The sequence below is a fragment of the Marmota monax genome, unplaced genomic scaffold (assembly GCF_021218885.2).
Source record: "Marmota monax isolate L192 unplaced genomic scaffold, Marmota_monax_Labrador192_F-V1.1 WCK01_AAM20220418_F8-fsc00362, whole genome shotgun sequence".
NCBI lineage: Eukaryota > Metazoa > Chordata > Mammalia > Rodentia > Sciuridae > Marmota > Marmota monax.
In genome coordinates this window covers 122852-141681 of record NW_026694757.1, presented here as the reverse complement: position 1 = coordinate 141681, position 18830 = coordinate 122852, and the positions used below count along the sequence as shown (strand labels likewise).

At 50.2% G+C, this 18830-nt stretch overlaps 1 non-coding gene across 1 annotated transcript; it reads right to left on the bottom strand.

The window, feature by feature from the left end:
* Nucleotides 1–12730: 12730 nt before the first annotated feature.
* LOC124079425 (small Cajal body-specific RNA 16) lies at nucleotides 12731–12911 on the bottom strand. The gene has a single exon (XR_006847372.1). It is a non-coding gene; the product is annotated as a small Cajal body-specific RNA 16 (non-coding RNA).
* Between the last annotated feature and the right edge of the window lie 5919 nt (nucleotides 12912–18830).

Sequence of the window (18830 nt, the reverse complement as noted above, 5' to 3'; positions counted from 1 at the left end):
AAGTCGCTGCTTGCGTGACCTCCATGACAACTGGCCTCCTTCCTACCAGGATATAATTAGACACATCTAATCTATAATCTTGTTTGTGTCAGAAGTGTCACGCCAGGGACAAAATCGTCCTTCCCATGAGAGGCCATGTCCGGCCTTCCAGGTAGTCACGTTCCTTCCGGCAGGCCAGGCAGGGCGGTGATTGGGAGACTCAGATGTCCTCAGCTGGTGGTCTCCAAGAAAACCAGTGTGAAGTGTGGTAGAAACCGGCTGGCCTCCGAGTCTCCCAGTGCTCGAGGCAGGACTTCACCCTGGCTTTAGGGATCCTATCTTGTGAGGGCAAACAGATTAAAGCTTAAAGCTGAGGCTGAGGTTGTGGCTCAGAGGTAGAGTGGAGCTTCCTGGCAGGTGTGAGGCAACTGACCCTCAGCACCATGTGTAAAAAAATAGAAAAGCCTCGGGTAAAACAAACAAAACCTTAAATGTTAGACTCTCCCCCTTGAACAAAAGAAAAGAGATCCCCCCACCCAGCCCCCATTCCCTCTTCTTCCAGAACTTCCTACACACACACACACACACACACACACACGTGTACATTTTTTCAGTGACTGAACAAGCCCTCTCCCAGGCTCATGGCTCACCACCGTTTCCTACAGGATCCCAGAGCCACCTCTCAGAACCCTTATCTTTCCTGGGAGATGGGCCCAACTTCAGCTGTCACCTGACCACTTGCTCTAAGCCACCCAGCCCTGTCACCAGGTGATTTCCTTCTAACTCCGAGAGCCCCTTAGGGGGCTGCCCTGATGCTGCGGGTTTATGTGTATTCTGTGATAAACTGTTTTCCTTCCCTTTGACCTTTCTGGAGAGGCTTTCTAGGCGGGGAGGAGACTTTAATTACATTTCCCCAACAAGGCATCAGCAAGGTCTCCGATGCTCATCGTTGCATCTTGCTGCACCTGTGTCAATGTTTCTGGGTTTCCACCTTGCACAGTGCACAGCCCAGACGATCAAACTACAGGGAATCATGCCCTCTGTGGCCCTGGCTAGAAACCCTTCCCTTATTCAGGAAATACCAGCGAGTCCATCAACATGACCAGCGGCCAGGATGGTGCATGGCCTACACCCAAAGAGTCCCACAGCCCCTGAATGTCAGGGCTGCCCTCACTGAGCTGCCTCGAGCAGTGGGAAATGCAGACGCTCAGGCCCAGGTGCCCAGGAGACTCTTGTCCAGCAGACCAACAACGCAGTAAGATAGGCCTTCTGAACAGAGACGCAGTAACCAAGACAGCGATTTTGTCTGGTTGAAATGAGGGACAATGAGATTGGTCTAAGCCAGGCTTGTCACAGGGCCCTTCCTACTGGTCTAATTCATAACTTCCTTCTGGGAAGAGACTGGCAGGGTCCTTAAGTTTCCAGGGAAGCCAGTGACCCAGCCAACTGGCTGTCGGGCTCTTAGCTGGCCGTTCTTTGTGTATTTTGCCTGATAAGTCAGCCTTTTTGTTTTCCTATAAAATATCCTCACTGAAAAATAAACTTCTGAATTGGTCCATTCAAGACGGTAACAAAACTCATGTTTTGGTTCTGGGGATGAAACCCAGGGCCTTGCACATGCTAGGCAAGCACTCTACCACCGAGCTACACCCTCAGGCCTTCTGTTTTTTATTCTGAGACAATGTCTTCCTCCGTTGTCCAGGCTGGCCTTGAACTTGTGATCTTCCTGCCTTGGCCTCCAGAGCAGCTGGGATCACAGGTGCTGACTGCCTGGCGGCAACAAGACTTTAACACAAGCTCATGATTAAATTGGCTGGCGAGTCTCTTTTCATGCCTCTAAGAAAAAACTGGGATGGAAGATTACCTAATGTGACTGACCTGGTACAGAGCCACTCTGAGGCCACCGGGAGGAACCCAGCTGGAGGAGAAACAGAACAGAAAGGGAAACTGGGAGGGAGAACAAGAGAAGCAGGGAAGGCGCTCCACTCCACGGGAGGCAGGATGAGGGCTGCAGCCCCAGTGCAGACTGCAACAGGAAGCTGCCATAGGTTGATGGCCCTGGGTGGGGGGGGGGGAGGGTGCTTGGGGACAGCTCTGTCCAAACCCATCAGAAAGGAAGTGGACTAAAATGAGTCTAGAAGAGCCCTACGTGCCCTTTACTCAGAACAATAAAATAAAAGCCAGCCAGGCTGGGGAGCGAAGCCTTATCTCTTTAACCTCTTCTTCAGGATTTTGGAACACAGACGGTGAGTACATCAGGCAAAGGTGGATTTGTGGGCTTCACCCACGACTGTCCTGGTATCAGGTGACAACCAAGTTTGCCAGCAGCCACAGACCTCTCCCAGGTAGGCACAGCCCTGCACAGCCGTCAGTGGACGCTGCCCTGGAGCCCACGCCTTGGTTTGGCTAAAGGAGGCTCGGCTGTGGAAGAGCCGGGAGTCTTATTTTAACTCAACACAACAACCCAAACATTTCGGAGCTGGCGGCTGCAGCTCGCGGCCTTGCGTAACCATTACATAACTGCCCACAGCTGACGGTCTGCAGAAGGCGACCTTCCAACGACTTACACGGGTTTACTGTAATTACATTTGCAATAATAGAACTAGTTTTCTGCTGTAGCTGCATAATTGATCCGGAAAAAAAAAAAGCCCAGAACAAATATTTGTTTTATGTGAACCATGAAAAGCCCAAACAGGCTTCCACTTGTGAGGATTACAGAATGTGCTTTTTCTAGTCCTGTTAGTAATTAAAACAACAATTTAAAGGGAAGAAACAAATCTACTCTTTGTTGAAAAAACCGAGTCCACACAGGGTTGCTACCCTCCAGGAGCTGGGGCAGAGGTGGAAACACAGGGCCAAGGCAACATGACGAAACGTGGGCCAATGCCCCTGTCCCCGGGCTTCACAGCCATGGTGAAGGGACACGGTCTTTACATGGAGGTGGGCTGTCCTGGGAGCTGTCACCTGTTATGTCCACAGGACTCTTCCCATGTCACTCATCTCCTGGGCCCAGTGAGCTCCTACAGTTGTCCCAAGAGAGATGATGCTCCCCATGCTTGGATCTGGGGTCCCCTCAGTGGGCAAGCCTGTTAGCACAGGAACAGGAGATACTTCCAAATGACTCCTTTACTGGGGGAGGATGGCCCCTCCAATATGGGAACAGAGGGAAGTCTGCGCTCCTGATGCTCCTCAAAGACCTCAAGCCCCCCTTCCTGCCCACAAGGCCCTGAGGACCCGCCAGACGCCCTGGGGAAACTTCTGGTCTCCTGTTCAAGATCCTCTGCCTGGGGTGCTCTTCCTGCCACCTCATGAATTACTCTGACCTTAGGACCTTGCTAAAGGTCATCTCCCAGACAGGTCCCAGCCGCCTGATCTCACCACAAGCCTGACTCCGACCTGGCCCAGTGGCTTTCTTTTTCTCCACATATTCTGATTTAGGTCCTATCTTCCTGTGCTGGGACAGACGCTCCCTGAGGGTGGAGAGTTGGATTTGCTCACTGTACCCTAACACAGCCAGCAGCAAGTGCTCAGTGACACATTTGTTAATCCATCAGAAAGCCCTAACCAGCCCAGAGGGCACCCAGTACTCAGTGACATCTCCAGAAGGGTCAGTCTTTCCCTCAGGCCACAGCCCTCTCCTCTACACCACCGCAGCGCAGCATTGTGCAAACCCTGCTTAGTCTCCATATGTGCCTTTCAAATGCAAGCAACATTCTCTCCTGAGATCCTGGCAAATCCTTAACACGGTGTCTGGGGCTTCATCTACTGGCATGCGCAGTGCTGGATTCCTCACCCAAGACACTTTCCCTGTGGGTAACCCACCAATTGGCACAGGGAGTGGTTGTGCAGGGACAGACACCTAGAGTGTAGCTGCTCCAGGGCATTACTAGCACTTCCCGAGAACTGTGTATAACTGGGGCTAACTATGGATTCCTAAGCAAGAGCCCCACCCTGCATATGAATCTTCTACATAACTTCCCGATGAAGAAAAAGTCTTGGCTTAAAAAAAACCCTAAATAAAAAACCCAACTTGTGTACTTGGCTTCAAAAGGGCAGTCTGGTATAGGACGTGCACCCCCTAGTGGGCAGAGAGGAGTTCACAATCCTGACCAGAACTGTTTCCGTTCAGGTTTTATTCTTTTCTGATATAAGCCCTGTGTGTCCCACAGTCATCTTTAAGATCTGAAAAAAACTTTTTTCTTTTTAACACTGGAGAATAAACCCAGGTGCATTTTTCCAATTTTGAGACAGGGTCTTGCTAAATCGCTGAGGCTGGCCTCGAACCTTCCACCCTCCTACCTCAAGGATCCCAGGTCACTGGGATTACAGGCATGCGCCACTGCGCCCGGCATCCTATCTTTTTAAAACTCAGGACTCCTGCCCACTTCAGTCCTCTTATGTAACCCAGAACAGTCACACTCAGGCCCCTCCAGGACACACTGCTGCCCATTTTAAACATGCATCTGTTCTCTGGGGTAAACTGGTCCTCAGCTGTGCCTAGCCAGCAGGAGCTAAAGATGGGTGAGGCCCTTCAAGGCTTGGGGTGTCTCGCACCTCCTCCAGGAGTCTGGGCCTCCCTCCCACCACCCACCAGGGTGCCCAGCACGCCAGGTCACAGGAGCCCTTGACTATGAGAAAACTAATGAAGACTACTACCACGCTGGACGGTCGCAGAGAAAGGCAGGAAGCTGAAGGTGAAGTCATCTTGGGGTGGCACCTCAGCTGAGAGACCAGGACAGGGAGGCTCACTAGCTGGCTACCTTGGGTCAGTCACTCCCCTCGTCCTTCTTCTCTGTTGCCACTTTGTACCCTAGGAAGTCTCAGCCCTACCAGAGGACTCAGGAGCTTGTGTCACCTGGAGGAAGCGACTCCCCAGGGTCAGCCACGGGCTCCCTGCGGCCTGTCACAGCTGCACTGCAAGAGGCCCAGGCCCAGCGCCCCCAGATAAAGGGCCAAACCCACTGCTCCAGGGAGTCGCAAGCAGACCTCATGTTCTGAGGACAGAGAGGCCTGCCCGGGGACACTGAGGGACCAACACTCTGCACACAGGGAAACACCCCCAGCAGAGGAGTCTCTAACTGGCCATCAAGATGGTCCATGCACACATACCAACACAGAGCCGCCGTGTCCAGCATGTATCACGTCTCAAAACACAACTCAGGCACCTGGAGACCTCAGCTTCCTGCCTCGGTGGCAATGTGGGCACCTTCCTGCTGCCACAGCACCCATCAAGGCCCCAGGCCTTTCCTGAGGCCGAGGGTCTCCCAGCTGAAAGCAGGAAGAAGACCAAAGGCAAGAACATGCCTCAGCCTCAGTGCAGGCCCCCGTCCCACCCAGACCCAGATCTGCTCACTTCCGGCCACGGGAGAACCCCCTGGGGAGTCATTGTCACCATCAGGGTTCCCACTTAAGTAACCAAGGTAGACAAGTGACTTGCTGAGGTCACACAGCAGCTGGTGTGGAGCTGGGATCTGAAGTCCAGTGTGGGAATGTGGATGCTTCTACCTCAGTGCCAAGGCCCTTTGTGGTCACCCAAACTAAGTGCTGCTGGGCTTGGGAACTGTCCACGTGGGCCTGCCTCTCCTGGGCAGCCACAGGTCCTTCAGATTACTGGTCAGCTGCCATGAATCCACCAAAGGTTTATCTCATGGTATTGAAATTCTATTCCTGGCCCTGGGGGAGACCAGCCGGGACAGATTCTCCAGAGCTGAGGTGGACAAGACAGGGGCAGGCGAGGGACCATGAAATCAACAGGTCAACAAGCATGTCCAGAAAAAGGAAATGTAAGCAGGGGGACACGCAGGTACCTTGCACCTAACAGTGCGAGGTCAGAGGTCCATACAAACCACCTTCGTTGCTGTGACGGCCCACCATGGGAACAGCCCAAATGGCCAGGTGTCTGCCCCACATGCAAAACCAGAAACACGCAGTCAGAACACGGGCTGGCAGAGGTGCGTCGTTCACATAGCAGACAACCAAGCATTCCCCCTATCCCTATGACAATGTTCCTCGGATGAGTGTGACTGGGGACAGGAGTGGAGAGGAATGAAGTTGTAGGGACAGGGGAGGCAGCACAGAGGGTGCAGGACCACGCACTGCCACTGCCCTTGAGCCCTAGATGTCAGGAGCACCAGCCAACACACCAGTGTTGGGACACTGACCAGCAAGGGAGCTGCTCATCCCTACAGAAGGCTAGCAGTGCCCTAGGTGACATCCAGGTCCTGGAGAGTGAGCTAAAGAGGCCCACGCAGGGTAGAAGGTACCTGAGGAACAAGGGGCAGTAGCCATGATGCGGCACGCTGTGACCAGGTCTGAGAGGATCACTGCTGGGAGCCATTAGCCAAGTAAGTATGACAATTTCCTTGCCAGCGTACCCCATGTTGCAGTGACATTGAATGTACTTAACCTTGCTCAAGGACCAAGGCAGATTAGGGTGTTCCCGGTTTTAAGATAATCTTGTTTAGGGCGTTCCCAGTTTAGGTTCCAGGTTTAAGGTTTAAGATTATTCCTGCTGGGAATAGGGCGTATCCTGCTGCCTGAGTTCCCCTTGAGTTCTCACGGGATTCAGACAGTATATTTTGGAGGTAGAAGCCCAGTGGAGGTGAATTTGGGAGAGAAGGTGGATTTGGGAAGAGAACGTGGATTTCCCCAGAACGTGATTGTAGACGGCTGGTGTGAGTTCGGGAATAAAGAGTTGCTGTTTGAATCTACAAGCTGTGTGGTGGCTCGTGATTGTGTGCCCAGCCAGACTGCGGCATTTGTGCCCAGCCAGACTGTGGCATTTGGTGGCCCGTACGGGGAACTTCTGAAGCTTAGAGGTAAGTGAAATTTCTCACCCTTGAGGAAGAGAGAAAGAATGGGTGAACATTTCAAAAAACAATGTGTTATTGTTTTGATTTATTTTGTTTTTATTTCAAGTTGCCTGTTCCTAGAACTTTCTCAGGCAAACTGGGGAAAATGGTTGACTCAAGGTTTGAAGTTGTTCGCCTCTGAGGAAGAGAAATTGTTAGAGGAAGGAGGCACCCCAGTAAGACCAACAACAGTTAGGGCATATGTTGATACAATACAAAAATGTAGCACATGGCCTTTGAAAGACGAGTTATTAAGTATATCAATGGGACCATCATGGTATCCTGTAGAAGGATTTTTCTTCAACAAGAAAGAGATGGCTAGTTCTGTTTACTACATTTGTCTAAGATCTTGGTTTTTACAGACATCTGATTAATTTACAAAGCTAAAGTGTTAAAATATCAACCACTAAATATGAAATCAAGTACTCTTTACTTATTAAGTTCCATAAGGTAATATATTTAAACATTATGTGTGTTTTCATAAATTGGTAAATGGAAAAATGTTTAATATTGCTTTGTGTCTGTGTCTTTGCTAAAACAAGGTTACTAAGAGTTAAGATTCTATCATGTGTAATTTATATACAAAGGGTAGAAAAATTTTCAGTTGGGTTTCAATTATAGTATTATAGTATCATAAAAAACATGAAAGTCTTTCATCTTATTAAAGTGGAGTAATTTGTCTAAATCAGAAATTTTATAAGAGTTGTTTCAAAATGTGAATTTATAAAAAGGGTTAACGGTTAAAAAAGAGATAGAAAAACATTCAAGATGTGGAAATATATTTTAATATAAAAGGTTAAAGGAAAAAGAAGTGTTTCTAGATAAGATAATCTGTGTGGTAAAGTAAAAAGTTGTAAAATGCCATTTAAAAAGATTCTGAGGAAACTAGACTTACTTTAAAAGCTTGAGAAAGGAAGAAAGAAGAAAAAGATATTTGTACATGGCAGATTGAGACAAAGCTTCTCAATGGAGTTTAAAAAAAAAGCCTTTGGTTGAAAGGCAGCCATGTAAACTAACATTAAAGTGATTTAAACAGAATCTAAGCCTCGTTTAAAAGAGTGAAGTTGTAGGTGGTGAAAAAGTACATTTAAAAGTACAGTATAGATGATAATTAAAAGGCTTTAAAAGGTTAAATTGAAGGTGGTCGAGATACCTTCATGGCGGAAAAAAGATTGCTTTATTGCATCATTCAAAGCCTAATTAATCTTAAAGGCATTACTTAAAAAAATGGGAAGATAATAGGATAAAAGATATTTAGATAAAGAAGATTAAAAATTTGAAGTGAAAAACTTTAAAGACAGAAGTATAGAAAGTTAAAAAGAAAAAAGATAAAAAAGATATAGGAAGATAGAAAAGATGTAGGAAGACAATAATAAACCCACAAAATAGGAAAAAAAAAAACTAGGAGGAAAATAAGCAACTAAGGGTAAAAATACAAACCTTAGGAAAAAAAAAAAACTAGAAGATAGAAATAAGATAGAAAATGGTTGAAAATGTCAAGTAAGGTATTACACAGATAGAAAATGCAAAAAGCTAAGACAACTATTAGATACAGACATATACTTATTAAAGCAAAAAGAGGGAATTTGAAAGGGGTATATATCCCCCAAAGATAAACTTAAAATAACGCTTTTTACTCTAAACTTTTTAAATTTGGATTCATCAGGACTTAGTGCTGCGGAAAGGCATATGTATCCAAAAAATGTACATAATCCTAAAGTACTTTGGAAAGATATTCTAACAGGACAATGGAAAGGTCCTGACCCAGTGATTGTCTGGAGTCGGGGGTCTGTTTGTGTTTTTCCACAGGGAGAACAGCAGCCCATTTGGATTCCAGAGAGATTAACTAAAACAGTTTCTACAGATCGAAAAGAAGATGATTTGACTCAAATCCATAACAGCTGATATCCAGAACTCCAGCTTGGCCATTCTTACATCTGCGACAGTGATTAACCAGGATGCTTTTTTCAATAGCTATTTTATTATTGCATTTTTCCACATCATAAGGTTCTATTTTTATTTTTTGAGCTCATACAAACCTAGGTTAATGTTTTTCTGATCAGTTTTATTTTTTGACTGTGGAGTTTTTAAACATTGCAATGGAGATTTCACCTAGGTAAAGCTACAAGGCCTTTACTATTTTCTTATGTGTTGTACGTTTGTGTACACTCTTGTGTTTTGTGTTGTATGTCTGTATGTGCGTATGTCCATATTTCTTATATGAGGAGCGCTCATGAAAAAATGGATCCAAATTATTATTATTTTTTTTTATTCACGTGATTTAAATCGTTTAATTTAAATTATGTAAACAGCTGTTAAGGATTGTTTTTAAAGTAGGTTAACAGATCTGTTTGTTTACTTTCACCTTTCCTTTTCATTATATTTAATAATTCTTTTCAGGATAATGTCTCTTTAGCATCATTGCCAGAATTCCTATCTCCATCCCAGTGCCGGTGAAGAACTCAACAAGTAATGCTCAATCAAAGAGTCAACTTACTTTGGGAGGAGACAGATTTTGGGGAGGAAATGGACATATTGATAGATTCCTCTGCTTTGAACTGCTTGCAGAACTTGCCTGGACTATGTAACTATCGTTTGATGGTGTCACTAGTGATGCAATTTTTATTTCCTTGCCAGCGCACCCCATGTTAATTGTGGTAGTGCTGACATATCTTTGCTGATGGTGTCACCAGTGATGCAATTTTTCCCAAGGAGCCGTCAATTGGCTTGGTGTCGTGGCATTTCTGTATCCTCCTCCCTTCTGCTAGTGATGGTCTAAAATTTGGGGGCCAATGGCTTATGCTGGACCGGTAGTCAGTGACGGGTATGATCCAATTGCAGTGGTATCAACCTAAGACAGGAGGCTGACGCCTAAAGGTCAGTTTTCCGATGACGGGTAAGAACCATATGTTGAATTGGACAACCTACCAGGCACGGTCCATAAGCCACATTAACCTCACTCCCCCACTGGCACCAAGGCCAAATTTGGGGGCCAACAGAGGTGAGGCAAAGAACCTCACCCCCCCACTGGTGCATAGACCTATCCACAACTATGGCTGTATGCTGGACCGGTAGTCAGTGACGGGTATGATTCAATTGCAGTGGTATCAACCTAAGACAGGAGGCTGACGCCTAAAGGTCAGTTTTTCCCATGACGGGTAAGAACCATATGTTGAATTGGACAACCTACCAGGCACGGTCCTTAAGCCACATTGCTTGTTGTTTAATTAATCAGAAGGGGGGAGATGCTGGGAGCCATTAGCCAAGTAAGTATGACAATTTCCTTGCCAGCGTACCCCATGTTGCAGTGACATTGAATGTACTTAACCTTGCTCAAGGACCAAGGCAGATTAGGGTGTTCCCGGTTTTAAGATAATCTTGTTTAGGGCGTTCCCAGTTTAGGTTCCAGGTTTAAGGTTTAAGATTATTCCTGCTGGGAATAGGGCGTATCCTGCTGCCTGAGTTCCCCTTGAGTTCTCACGGGATTCAGACAGTATATTTTGGAGGTAGAAGCCCAGTGGAGGTGAATTTGGGAGAGAAGGTGGATTTGGGAAGAGAACGTGGATTTCCCCAGAACGTGATTGTAGACGGCTGGTGTGAGTTCGGGAATAAAGAGTTGCTGTTTGAATCTACAAGCTGTGTGGTGGCTCGTGATTGTGTGCCCAGCCAGACTGCGGCATTTGTGCCCAGCCAGACTGTGGCAGATCACCAAGATGCTGACCTACCCAGGTGCGCAGGAGCCACCCTTCCCACAGATGCCAAGGACCGTGGTTGTCTCCCTACATGCATCGTCACTTCTCAACAGTTTGTGTTCCTGCAGGACGAAGTGTCCCCAGCACCCACCCATGTGTCCCAAGGACTTGTGCCGGTGACGAGTGTAAGTCACTCTCTGGAACAGCTGGAAACAGCGCGCCAAGTGCGCACCCCAGCCGCAAGGAAACCACAAGAGGTGAAGAGACATCCTAGGGTTGCACTTGGTTTATTTGGATGCACGTGGAGCCATCTCCAGCAGGTCTTCACCACACACGTGGGTCAGAATGGAACCAAACCAACCTGGAGGCCCTAACCCACAAGAGCCCATGCCAGCACAGAACCTGCAGGACCACCGTCAGGAGCACCAGCCAACACAGCAAGCTCCAGGGACGCTGACCTGCAAGGAAGGACACCTCATTATTCCTGTTCTACTTCACCAAGTGTGAGCACTGAAAACTGTTGCACCACGAAGTGCCCTCGACATTGGCAGTCCACCTCCACCTGGATGCCACGCAGAAGATGCCTTGGGGTTCTGCCCTGTGAAGACCCTGCTTCCACCCCCCCACCCCCCAGGGCTTCAGGCGCTGGCCGACCCAGCACTGGTCACATACCACCAAAGCGATCACAGTGACGTCCTGCCCCATCCTGCTTAATCAGGCTTTAACTGTTGCTTTCATTCCTCAGAAACCTGCTGGTTAAGCCACAATCAGCCCGAATCTGCCAGGCAAAGTCCCCCACCACACATTCCCACTTCACTTTCCTTCCCCTCCATGGCCATGCATCTCCCAAGCCCAGCCCAAGCACCGCTGCTCCCCATGTCCCCTCGAGCCCTTTCTCAGTTCCTGCCTTTGTTATGTTGCCTCAGCTAAAAACAGCCTTGGCCTCCTCGGGGTCTCACACCGATGGGTCCCTTTAAAAGCGCCCCCTCCTGTTGTCCCATGCACTTACTGATGTCTACCCTCAACCCAGGGCTCGTGCATACTGAGCAGGTGCTCCTCCACCGAGCTGTGTGCCCGGCCAGGACCACGCTTTTCTTTATGTCCTGTCCAAGGCATGGGACACAATGCCATGCCGAAAATGTCACCTCACAATCTGTGCTGACAACAAAGCAGGCAGCCAGGGGAAGGAAGAGGCTGCTTCAATACTAAAAATCCCACCAACAGTTACTGCCTGGAGCTGGACGCAGTCTCTGACTCTAGCCAGGAGGGAACAGGGTGCAGGAGACATAGGAACATCTGTGTGCCCTGAGCCCCAATAAGGGGTCGCTGCTCCCCGCCAAAGTGAGCTAGAGCTACCCTATCCAACATGGCGGCCATCAGATAGGTACACTGTACCAGTCCCTCAGTTACACCAGCCACACAGCAAATGCTTAATCAGTCCTGTGGCTAGTGGCCACTCTAGACAGCCTAGAGAATGTCCATCATTGTAGCAAGTCCTGTTTAACAGCACTGTTCTGGATCCAGTGATCTTTTGAAATCAGAGATCTATGCACACCTTCCTTTTGTTCGAAACACCTAACTGTATCCCAGTATTTCTAGGACAAAGACCAAGACCCTCACCAAGCCACAAGGCCCTGTGTGGCCTGGTTCTTCTGCACCTTTTTGGCTTTGCATGCTTTCTGATCTAGGATGGTTTTCTTCCAGTTCCTCCTCCCTAGGCCACTGGGCCTTTGCACACACTATTACCAGGCTTTCTGAGCAAACGCCTACTTATCCAGAGTCCAGCTCAAGTCTCATCCTCGGAAAAGCTTTCCAGCCTCCATCTCCCTGAGATATACTGTGCTTCCCTTCAGAACATTCACCTCTGCTTAAATTAACCACCTCTTTTTTTTCTGCCCTGGTACTGGAGAACGAACCCAGGGATGCCCGACCACTGAGCTACATGCAGTCTTTTTTTGTTCTTTGAGGCAGGATCTTCCCAAATTGCCGAGGCTGGCCGTGAGCTTCCAATCCTCCTGTCTCAACCTCCCAGTAACTGGGACTATGCGTGTGTGCCTCGGTGCCCTGGCAATGACACCCTCCTAAGTGTGGTAATTTAACTTTATCTCCCCAGCTGTCCGGAAACTCCCCGGGAAAAGCCTTGGCTGTTTCACCTGTGTATCCCCAACGCTTCCCTTGGCGCCTGGTCCAATACCACTAAGTTCCTCCGCCTGTTTGCAGTATCATACATGACCACCAAGCGGCTGCCAGAGTGCTCACACCTGTTACTGCAAAATTCCGACCCGGGAGGGCTCCCGGGACTTACTCTAGGTCAGGGTGGGGCTGCCTGGTACGGGCTGCACAGGCCACTGGGCAGGTGCGACAACACAGGCGCCGTTCCCCGGACCACGGCCCTGCGGACGCTGGACCCCCGCTGGACATACCTGGTCACCCACACGGAGGTCACTTTCTGGAGGGAGGAGTCTCTGCACGCCTTCACCCCACCGCCGGGGCCTGGACGTTCCTCCCTTCCCGCGGAAACCCTGCGAAGAGAGCAAAGCAGCGGGGTTTAAGAGGACAGTCGCGCGCGGCTCACCCACCGCGGCCGCCTGCGCCGCCCCGGGCCCACTTCCGGGGGCATCGTCCAGGCCCCAGCGGCTCAGCGGGGCGCGGCTCCTCGGTTCCGTTCCGCGGGAAGGCGTGGGTGCCAGGGGCCCCGCGAGGAAGGCCTGGGGTCTCAGGGACCCCGGGCTGGTGGCAGAGGGTGCCGCGGCCAGTAGGAGGCGACAGCCGGTCTCCTCTGCACGTGGCTTTACTCGCTTCCCACGCCGCTGGACGGAAGCAGCTCTGCAGACGCACTTCCGGCAGGAAGTGAGGATTTACCATCGAGACAGCAGCTAGAGGGTCGCCCTCGATTTTGAATTTGGGTCCTCCAAGGAGATCTTAAAGGGGCCGTGGCGCGAGATACGGTTAAAGGGGATGAGAGCCTTGGCGGTGGGGGGAAGGGCCCCAGTAGCAGGGAAGCAGAAGGAACCGCTGTTTCCTAACATCCTGCAAGGGTCTGGAGCCTTGCGTGCAGTGGCCCTCCTCTCCTCTTGCAATCATCTTATTTTTTTTTTACAGATGAGAAATCTGGGGTTCCAGAGAAACCAAGTTACTTTCCCAAGCGCAGCCAGCTGGGAAGTGGCAGAGTCGGGTTCAAACCCAAGCCGTTCTGCTCCCAATGCAAAGCTCTTTTCGTCACCCCAGGTGAAAGGAAGGACATGGGAGGAGAGGGGCTACGGGAAGATGAAGGCCGCCTTTGCCTAGGACGTCCGCAGCAAAGGTCGTTCTACCAAAAGATGAGCACGTGATCAGTGCCAGGCGGTTCAGGGTCGAGGGAAGAGCTGGATCTGGGAAAATGACAGAACCTGGGAGTCAGAGATCCCAACCCTCCTTGGCTTGAGCCCTCACCAGCCTCTGCCCCAGCACCGGGAGTCACAAGCCAACAGTCTGGCTCAGCTTGCAGGAGGGGCTTGTTTGACCCCCTCAGCGTTTGGGTTTGTTTTATGCCTGAGACAGGGACTGTCTCTGTTAGCCACAGGCTCCACCACTCCCTATTATGCACCCACTGTTTTCTACTTGTACAGTATCTCTGTACATGGGAGCCATTTGACTTTGTGACTTGGGGAGCCTGGACTAAAACCCCAAGGCTGTTAAGTGGCATTAAAGCCCTTTAGACAGTGCCAGGCTTCCATCATCCCAGTGTCTCCCCAGGGTGTGAAATTCCACAGAGAACTGGATGGTCCAGCCTGGGGCCATGTGACCTCTGTGGCTGAAGGCATGGTACAGTAGAAACTTAGCCAACATGCTCGGACTGGAATCAGCTTTACCCCAAAGTTAGATAAAGCAGGCAGTTAAAAATAATAACAGATGTCATATACTTTTTTTTTTTTTTTCAGAGCTGGAGATTGAACCCAGCTCTACCACTGAACGATACCACCAACCCTTAGGCCTTTTATTTTTAGCGTGAGTCTCCCTTTCTGGGGGAGGTGTTGAAGACATGTAAAATAATGTGAGAGAAAATTCATCAGGATTATTATGACCTCCCCTCTGTAGATTGTCCTGCGCAAAGATAATTCAACAATTAAATTTTCAGTTCAACTTAGGTTTTCGGTGTTGGGATGGGGGACAATGATTCTGTTTTGTTTTACCCTGTTTCACGAGTTTACTAATCGAATCATGTGATTATAGAGTGATAATCAACTGGCACAAACAGGTTTGGGAACAGTGCTAGTGGCTCTCTGCTGGCATTGGGCTCACGTGGTTGGAGAAGCTGGGGTCCTCTTAGAGAAGAGTCCCCCAACTTGTGCATTCCTTGAACCCCAGATTCCAACCAGTGAGCTGCACAGAAGGAATGAGGCCTTCATCCAGCAGGAGAGAGAGCTTTGCGGGACTATTTGGTTTTTGTGTTTTTGAGACGAGGTCTCTCTGTTGCCCAGGCTGGCCTTGAACTCCCGGGCTCAGGTGATCCTCCTGCCTCAGCCTCTTGAGTACCTGGAACTACTGTTTTTGCCCTTGGAGCTGGAGCGGGATGGTCCCTGGTTAGCTGGGTGAAGCTTCCAGGAGCAGGAAAGTAGTCCTGGGCGGGAGAAGGCAGGGGGCTGTACCGTGTCCCCACCTGTGCCCCCTGGTGGTGGCTCCTGGAGACGCTGAACACAGGTCAGAAGCTTCTGCTCCTTCCCTGCGACCTCTGAGCAGAGGCCAAACCATTGCTCCTCCTCCTCCTTTCCCATTTCTGCTTCATCAGGAAAAATCGAAACCCAGCAAATCACATTTCACCCCAGAGAGTGAATGACCCGTGGAGAGGCGCAGAGAGGGAATTCACGGGCCTTTCCCGGCCCAGCAGGGCGGAGACAACCAGCAGCCTGCCTTGGCCCTCCTGCAGACCTCCCATCCCGAGCCCCATCCCATCTGCCCCGTTCTTCCGACTGCCCACGTCACTGTCTCTGTCCCCACTTTGACACCTCTCTGACTGCCCCTGCCTCAGACACCCCATGGCTCCTCTCAGCAGAGGCCCGGCCTTGCAGGCCCCCCGGGTAGCAGGTGAGCCCTCCCTGACCCTCGATGCCGGCTCTCTGCTGTGCTTACCTCCCACGTCCTGCTCCGCCTGGGCTCTCCAAATGCCACGTGGTCCCTCCGAAGCATCCACCGGGGAACTCACACTCGGAGGGACAGTGGATGGTGTCCGCCTCGTGTGTCTGCAGCGGGGTGGGGCGCAGGGTTTATTTAAGAGTCTGGGGAGTTGCGCTGGGGCCGGGGCCGGTTCCTGTGTGGTTGACAAGGTGGTTGGTCTGTTTTGAACAGTGACCTAAGCGAGGTTCACCTGGGCTCAAGCCTGCAGCGGGGACAGGCCCAGGCCGGGAGGCGGAAGCCCTCTGTGTCTCCATCAGGACACAGTCACAGAGCTGGGGAACCGGGTCCCTGCATGCACGGTCCCTGTTGCCAAGGAGGGGAGAGTGGCTGTGGGAGGTGACGGTGTTTGTGGGGCCGGAGGGCGAGGGCCAGGTGGCAGCTGGAGTCTGGACTCATGTCCCAAGTGCCTTTCTTTTCAAAGGGTCACCTCTGAGCACTGGGCACATCTACACCTGGAACAGGAACTTGTCAGCCCGGGTGCCATCAGAGGACAGTTGGCTAGAGGACAGTTGGCTCTGATTACATGTGGGAACAGGGACTTCTCTTGCACCAGTCATGAAGGAGGGAGGAGGAGGAGCCCCCAGAGCAGCCAGCCGAGTGGCCGCTCTGCTCCTCGTCATGAGGCCTCTCTACCCCTGTGAGTTGAGTGGCTCAGGGAGCCCAGGAGGGCTCGGCAAAGCCCTGTCACCCTGAGTGGCTCTGAGTGTCCTCCCTCATCAGGGGTTGAAAGGCCTGAACACACCCAGGTCCAGCAGGGGTCAGCAAGCCCTGAATTCTGATACCCTGAAGGGAGGACGGAGGGCCTGGCCTCAAGGTCACTGCTTTCTCGAACTCTGCCTCATTTTCCCCTCAAAGCAACCTTAGGAATTAGCTGTTGGTGTGCGTGTCTGTCACAGGCTCAGAAAGGCCAGGTGACTTACCTGAGGTCACCTGAGAACAAGAAACAGGTGAAGGTTTTAAGCATCCAGCGCCCTGACTGCCCATAGTCTGCTGGACTCAGTGATGTCCTCCATGTCACCACGGAGGCCAAACTCCAAATCAGCCGTAGCTCCCTGTCCCGATCCCCATCCCTCCACCCCCTCCCTCAATTCTCTCCTCCTTGGGGCCCATCAACGTGCTCAGGGTTTTGGCTGCCTGAGAAGTGGACAGTTCCAGTAATGGCCAGTCCCAGGGCACCCAGACCATTTCCCTGAGGCTGCTCTTCTGGAGCCCTGGATTATAAAAGACCCTGAAGCCAGACACCACCCAGGGAAGTTCTGATTTTATGGGTCTGGGGTGTGGCTCGGGAATCAGGATGTTGGGAAGCACTCTGGGCCATCCAGGGTACAGGATTAGAGGCACCTGGGAAGGTCTGCAGCTATGAACAGCCAAACAGTCCCCATCAGGAGAAGTTGTCCAAGACTTGTGAGTGGGCAAGAGAGACTGGGCAGGCTTGCAGTGGAGGGCAGGGTTTCAGGGGCTGCCTGTTTATAAGGGTTTGTACCTTTGAAAGTCTATTGATGAGGCTCTTTGTGGCTCAGGTAGGGGAGGAGCTGAACCGTAGGCCAGGGGGCTGATTCTGGTGCATGACACTGCGGATGGGTCTCTCCCCACAGAGACACAACAGGCTTCCTTTTTCTTTTTTTAACTGGCTCTCTTGAAGTTGCCCAGGCTGCCCTCAAACTTGCCTAAGCCTCCTGAGTAGCAAAGGTCACAGCTGCATCCAGCTTACAGTGGTTTCTGTCCTCTAAAAAGATGGATTTAATACTTTTATTTATATTTTTAGTTGTAAATGGACACAATACCTTTATTTACTTATTTTTACATGGTGCTGAGGATCGAACCCAGGGCTTCACACGTGCTAGACAAGTGCTCTACCACTGAGCTATAACCGCAGTCCCTAGAAAAAGTGACTTTAAATGCAACTTGATTGCCCTGTGGGACACTGACCAGATTTACTTTATTAACAATTTTGTTCTAGCATACTTTCTTTTCTTTTTAATATTGCTCAAGGAAAAGGATGATATAAAACTACATATCTGTATATATATATATATATATATATATATATATATATATAGCATAATCACAAATAAAAAAAACAAAGTTTATACTTAAAAAAACTGCAAAGAAATATACCAAAATAGCATAAGTGGTCATGGCTAAGGTTAGAATTATAAAAGATTTTAAAATACATTTTTATGTACCTTTTCTTATTTTCTAAATAAAATCTGACGCTGGACTTGATCCCCAACATACACACATGAAGACTATACGAGGGATGGAATGTCCCAGCCTTCTTTCCACCAGGCGACCAGCACACTGGTTTCATTAAAGAGGTTCATGGCCTAAAAGTTAACTAGTGAGATCAAAATAAAACACACAGACTCAGTTACCTTTTTCTATGACCAGGTCCGAGACGGCTCTCACCTCTCTGGCTCATACCTCGAACCACCCGGTAGGGCAGCAAGGCTTACTCAGGGCTCCAGGAGAGAGAGAGAGAGCACGCCAGGGAGTGGCCTTTTATTTGGGAACAAGAAATTCAGGGGAAAATTCCTTCCAATGAAGGTCGAGGGGGGCGGCACTCCAAGGTCAGGGTCAGTGATTGGCCTCAGGGTCAGTGGTCAGTCACACCCCCACACGGACAGGCTCTCGCACTTGGAGAGGGTGGGGAAAGCTCCAACACAGTTTGGCCAGAGCGCCTCACACCCAATCCGGGAGGTGCCCAATCACGTGCGAGAATGGCTCCCCACACTCTGGATCGCCTGTACCGACAGCTGATTCCGACATCTCCTTTCAGCTGGTCTCAACATCTTCTTGGCTTCCTCATCAGGTCACAAGATGCACAAAGTCATGTGCACATACTCGTTTTGTATCTGGGAGTCATGCTTCCAGTTTTTGAGGATGATCAGTTGACCCCACTGAGGGAGAGCTGGGGGCTCCTCCCTGCTCCCTCAGCACTGCATGCGGTACCTCCCCCCCGCCCCCATGGCCCTGGGCTTCCTTCCCTGCTGCATTTGACCCTCTGGTCAGGTCTTATGATGTTTGCACCTCCTGTACCCAGGGCAGGGCCCAGTAAAGAGAAGGCTCTCAGTAAAGGTTCTGGAGGGTCTCTGGCGTCAGCTCAATGCCATCAGCACCGACTCGCTGAAAGACACACTCAGGCAGGTTAAGG